This window comes from Rutidosis leptorrhynchoides, chromosome 6 (genome assembly GCF_046630445.1).
Source record: "Rutidosis leptorrhynchoides isolate AG116_Rl617_1_P2 chromosome 6, CSIRO_AGI_Rlap_v1, whole genome shotgun sequence".
In the NCBI taxonomy this organism is placed as follows: Eukaryota; Viridiplantae; Streptophyta; class Magnoliopsida; order Asterales; family Asteraceae; genus Rutidosis; species Rutidosis leptorrhynchoides.
In genome coordinates this window covers 42,993,795-42,999,794 of record NC_092338.1, presented here as the reverse complement: position 1 = coordinate 42,999,794, position 6,000 = coordinate 42,993,795, and positions in this window count along the sequence as shown.

Below are 6,000 nucleotides of genomic sequence, written 5' to 3'. Positions count from 1 at the left end.
CTACCAAGCAAAAGGGGCATATTCGGCTTCGATCATTCACCCATATAATGTAGTTTCATTTACTTGTGTCTATTTCGTAAAACATTTATAAAACTGCATGTATTCTCATCCCAAAATATTAGATTTTAAAAGTGGGACTATAACTCACTTTCACAGATTTTTACTTCGTCGGGAGTAAGACTTGGCCACTGGTCGATTCACGAACCTATAACAATATATATATATATATATATATATATATATATATATATATATATATATATATATATATATATATATATATATATATATATATATATCAAAGTATCTTCAAAATATATTTATAACATTTTTAATACATTTTGATGTTTTAAGTTTATTAAGTCAGCTGTCCTCGTTAGTAACCTACAACTAGTTGTCCATAGTTAGATGTACAGAAATAAATTGATATATATATTCTTGAATCAATCCACGACCCAGTGTATACACGTCTCAGGCTAGATCACAACTCAAAGTATATATATTTTTGGAATCAACCTCAACCCTGTATAGCTAACTCAAATATTACTGCATATAGAGTGTCTATGTTTGTTCCAAATAATATATATACATGGGTCGATATGATATGTCAAAACGTTTGCATACATGTCTATGGTATCCCAAAATTACATAATATATTAGAATACATGTATAATACAATATAAGTTAGCTAGAATATGATTTGTATAGAATTGTTACAATATTTCCCGTAGCTACAACAATAAAAAAATATCCAATCTTGTTTTACCCATAACTTATTCGTTTTAAATCTGTTGTGAGTGAATCAAATTGCTATGGTTTCATATTGAACTATATTTTATGAATCTAAACCGAAAAAGTATAGGTTTATAGTTGTAAATATAAGTTACAAGTCGTTTTTGTAAGAGGTAGTCATTTCAGTCGAAAGAACGACGTCTTGATGACCATTTTGAAAAACATACTTCCACTTTGAGTCTAACCATGATTTTTGGATATAGTTTCATGTTCATAAGAAAAATTATTTTCCCAGAAGAACAACTTTTAAATCAAAGTTTATCATAGTTTTTAATTATCAAACCCAAAACAGCCCGCGGTGTTACTACGACGGCGTATGTCCGGTTTTACGGTGTTTTTTTTTCGTGTTTCCAGGTTTTAAATCATTAAGTTAGCATATCATATAGATATAGAACATGTGTTTAGTTGATTTTAAAAGTCAAATTAGAAGGATTAACTTTTGTTTGCGAACAAGTTTAGAATTAACTACACTATGTTCTAGTGATTTCAAGTTTAAACCTTCGAATAAGGTAGTTTTATATATATAAATCGAATGATGTTATGAACATCATTACTACCTCAGGTTTTGTGTATAAACCTACTGGAAATGAGAAAAGTAGATCTAGCTTCAAAGGATCCTTGGATGGCTTGAAAGTTCTTGAAGCAGAATCATGATACGAAAACAAGTTCAAGTAAGATTTCCACTCGAAATAAGATTGTTATAGTTATAGAAATTGAATCAAAGTTTGAATATGAGTATTATCTTGTATTAGAAAGATATTTTACTGTAAATTAGAAAGATTTCTTGAGGTTGGATGATCACTTTGCAAGATTGAAAGTAAGCTAGCAAACTTGGAAGTATTCTTAATTTTATGAAACTAGAACTTATAGAATTTATGAAGAACGCTTAGAACTTGAAGATAGAACTTGAGAGAGATCAATTAGATGAAGAAAATTGAAGAATGAAAGTGTTTGTAGGTATTTTTGGTCATTGGTATATGGATTAGATATAAAGGATGTGTAATTTTGTTTACATGTAAATAAGTCATGAATGATTACTAATATTTTTGTAATTTTATGAGATATTTCATGCTAGTTGCCAAATGATGGTTCACACATGTGTTAGGTGACTCACATGGGTTGCTAAGAGCTGATCATTGGAGTGTATATACCAATAGTACATACATCTAAAAGCTGTGTATTGTACGATTACGAATACGGGTGCATACGAGTAGAATTATTGATGAAACTGAACGAGGATGTAATTGTAAGAATTTTTGTTAAGTGAAGTATTTTGATAAGTGTCTTGAAGTCTTTCAAGAGTGTATGAATACATATTAAAACACTACATGTATATATGTGACGATCGCTCCAAATCCATATGGACGAACACGTCATTCATCGACTTCATTGCGAGGTATTTGACCTCTATATGATACGTTTTGTAACATTGCATTTTTTTGAAAAGGCACACCATAAATGAATATTTAAATCAAAGATTTTCGACATCTGATGATTTCTACATATAGACAATCATTGTAAATAATAGTTTACAATAGTACTTCCGTTGACAATGCAGTCAAAATAAGATACATGGTGATGATTTGGTGAATGCAACGTTTCCTTGTAAAATATGCCATATAAGACTCCATGCACATAGCTTGTCTAACATATAAGCAAATAGCGGAAGACTTCTAGGGAACCTGAGAATAAACATGCTAAGAAGTGTTAACACAAAGGTTGGTGAGTTCATAGTTTTAGTGTTTCGTATAATCTGTATATAAAGGTGGATCACAAGATTTCAGTTGTTTCATCCAGAAATGTTTATCAAAATATTCTACGAAATTGAGCACCTTGGTAACTAAACTTTAACGTTATAATAAGTACCTCTGTTTTAACATACATGCAACAAACATGTACAATACACGCAAACCAACGTGTACTAAACTCAAATAGCATACGTCTATTTAATAGTTCAGGCTAGGGTTTCTAAACCTGGAACAGATGGGGATGTCAAGCCCTATGGATCCATATACAACTACTCACGCTCACCAGTTCTTATAACTGGCAGTTACAAGTTACCAAAGCTAAGGGATTTTCAGTTCAAACTCGGTGTAGAATTTAGTATGTACTTGTATCCATTGCGTTTAAAATAAAGTGCATGTATTCTCAGCCCAAAAATATATATTGCAAAAGCAATTAAAAAGGGAGCAAATGAAACTCACCTTAGCAGCATATAAAGTTGTTCATCGTAATGTGACCGAAACTCAAATTATCAAATAATCATAGATCTCAACCTAGAGAACATATGTTGGTCAATAAATCTCTATCAAGCTAGGTCTGGTCATAGTGTATCACAACCCTAATGCTCGAGATCGACATACAAAATTTTATCAAAAGTCATTTCAAAAAGTCATTCTGACTTTAGTTCAACAAAACGAGACATGCCTTATATAAGGATTTATTTACTCGGTTGGTAATATTTAAAAATCCATTTTATCAATCTCGTAAACAAGTTGTTTAAATCTTAATTGTAGATTCAAAAGCAATTTCAATTAACGTCAATCATAATTCAGTTGCTTATATCTTTTAATCCGTTCATCGAAACTATTCGATATCTAAATGAAAAGTTATTGATTTTTCGCTAGCTTTCCAAAAACATGTATATCATATACCTTTTACCAGTAATATATGTATTTAATTCGTGATTCATTATAAACTGTTTAGCGTCGAAATTTAGCATACAAGCATGTATAAATATATATATACTCGAGCACTAGACATGGATACACAATTATTATATAAAAGATAAACTATAAGTACTTACATATCAATATTGAGATTCAATATTGTAGGAAAGTACGTAGACGTAACGGAGATGATAAACACCAGGTTTGATTCATAAATATATCCCCGAATATTACCCATAACCTCCTTGGCAATAACCCATAGTTTCCTTAGTTATAATCGGTTTGTAACCCGAATTAAAATACCCGTTCACAAGTACTTCGTTCATATATATATATATATATATATATATATATATATATATATATATATATATATATATATATATATATATAAAATAATAATATAATAATACAATATATAATATAATAATAATAAACTGTGCCTAATTTAAGAAAAAGGTAAGCCGCCATCACTTTTTATGTCGACAAACTTTTTATGTCGACAAACATTACGCATTTCGCGTAGATAGGTACGCGGTCCGCATATGGTGTCTTCACGAAAGTTGTAGATTTTTTAGTTACGAACCTCTGGACACCAGAATTACCCTTTTTCGAGTCAGTATGATTTAGTTATGATTTTTCTCGTGCAAGTGCGTAGGTTTAGTGATTTCCATCATTTTAACTTGAAATCTTGAGATGAAATGTTGTAGTCTTTTAGTGCTCATTAGAAACCTTTATTTTATCTTTATTTTCATTTTCATATCATTGAAAATCCATAAAAACATTTTAACAATCAAATTCTATTATATCGAAAAACGTGTGCATACTAAATCGAATAACTATAGTTCTCTAAAACTAATTACATTCACATCTTTTTATCGAAACGTTATAATAATTAAAAATCTATTATTTCGAAGAACGCTTTCATATATTTGAACTAAATCGAATAAATATAATTTAGTTTTCCAGAATTAGTTATATTCAAAATCATTCTTTAAAAGGTTTCATCTATGTCGTAAAACGTTTTCAATATTAAGAAAACTAAATAATTAACTTTATCAAGAGACATGAGACAATCATTGTGTTGGAAGTTAATCTCTACTAACCTTTGTCCAGTAATCGTTAATTGACATATTTGATCTTACTTGTAGGTCACTTTACCATTTATTCCGAATATCGTTAAAAAGGAAAGTTTTTCTAAATCAAAGTGGACCTCTCAATAGGGACTCACGATCATACAATGTATCTGATAAATCAATCATTTGATATTATCTTTTAATTCCGTTGATAATTATATTAAACATATATCGAAACAAATACGTTCGTGTAAAGTATTATACGTCTAATACTTTGTTAACGTTTTCAAGTTATAATATATACACATATACATATATAATCATGTTCGTTCATATAATGGTTCGTGAATCATTGGAATTTGATCGAGGTTAAATAAATGTATGATCATAGTTTAAAATTCTTGAGATTCAACTTAACAAACTTTGCTTATCGTGTAGGAATAATATAAAGATTAAAGTTTAAATTTGTTCGAAAATTTCCGGGTCATCACAGTACCTACCCGTTAAAGAAATTTCGTCCCGAAATTTGAGTGAGATCGTCATGGCTAACAATAAAAATGTTTTTATGATGAATATGAGTCAATAAATAAAGTTTTATCACCGTTGAATAATATGGATAAAACAATCCAATTACTCGAAGCGTATGAGGAAAGTTATTGTAATAAAGTGAAATAGAGAATAGAGATGCGTCTTATCTCTTGACGTAGTAACGATTGATTTCCGAAATTTATGGAATAGAAAGTCTTCATAATCTAAATAAGATTTGATTCTTCGGGAATTAAGGAGATTAAGATCTTCTTTAATTAAATGCGTAATCTGCCTCGATTGCTATGTCTGATATTTCGCTATAAATTGACCTCTTCCGTTTCATTTATTTTCACCACTCCTATAATCTTCTTTCTTATTTCATACATCCCAATAGATTGTAAAAATGCTTAATCCAGTTCCGATTCTTGATATTTTCCTAGCTATCGTATCCTTCATTCTTCTTTTTCATCTGCCACCAGAGGAAGTTATTTTCTTCTACTATTACCTTGGGGTTATAGTGTTTTTCATTCTCCCGTGTCTTTCTATTACTATACGCATTGATATACACGGTTTGTAAATTTCGGGGTTGTTATCAGGCCTATATTCTCCTTTATATTTCGGAGCTCCATGCTTTCGATTTCTCTTCCCGACCTTAAGTCAAGTGGATAATGGTCTAGAATTTGTAGGTATGAATTTCGGATGAACATAATTAATGTTCTAAGAAAGAAATTGTAATGGCACGATCTTGATTTGTTAAATTACCAGAATATCTGGAAAAGACCGAATCATCAAGAAATATATTTTCTTGATATATTTAGAGATTATATAGAATGAAAGAGTTATGTAACATGGTTCATGATGAGGGTGTGATCTGTGAACCTTTATCACGTTCCATTAGAAACTCAGCATGACTTACTGTAATATAATCACGTTGA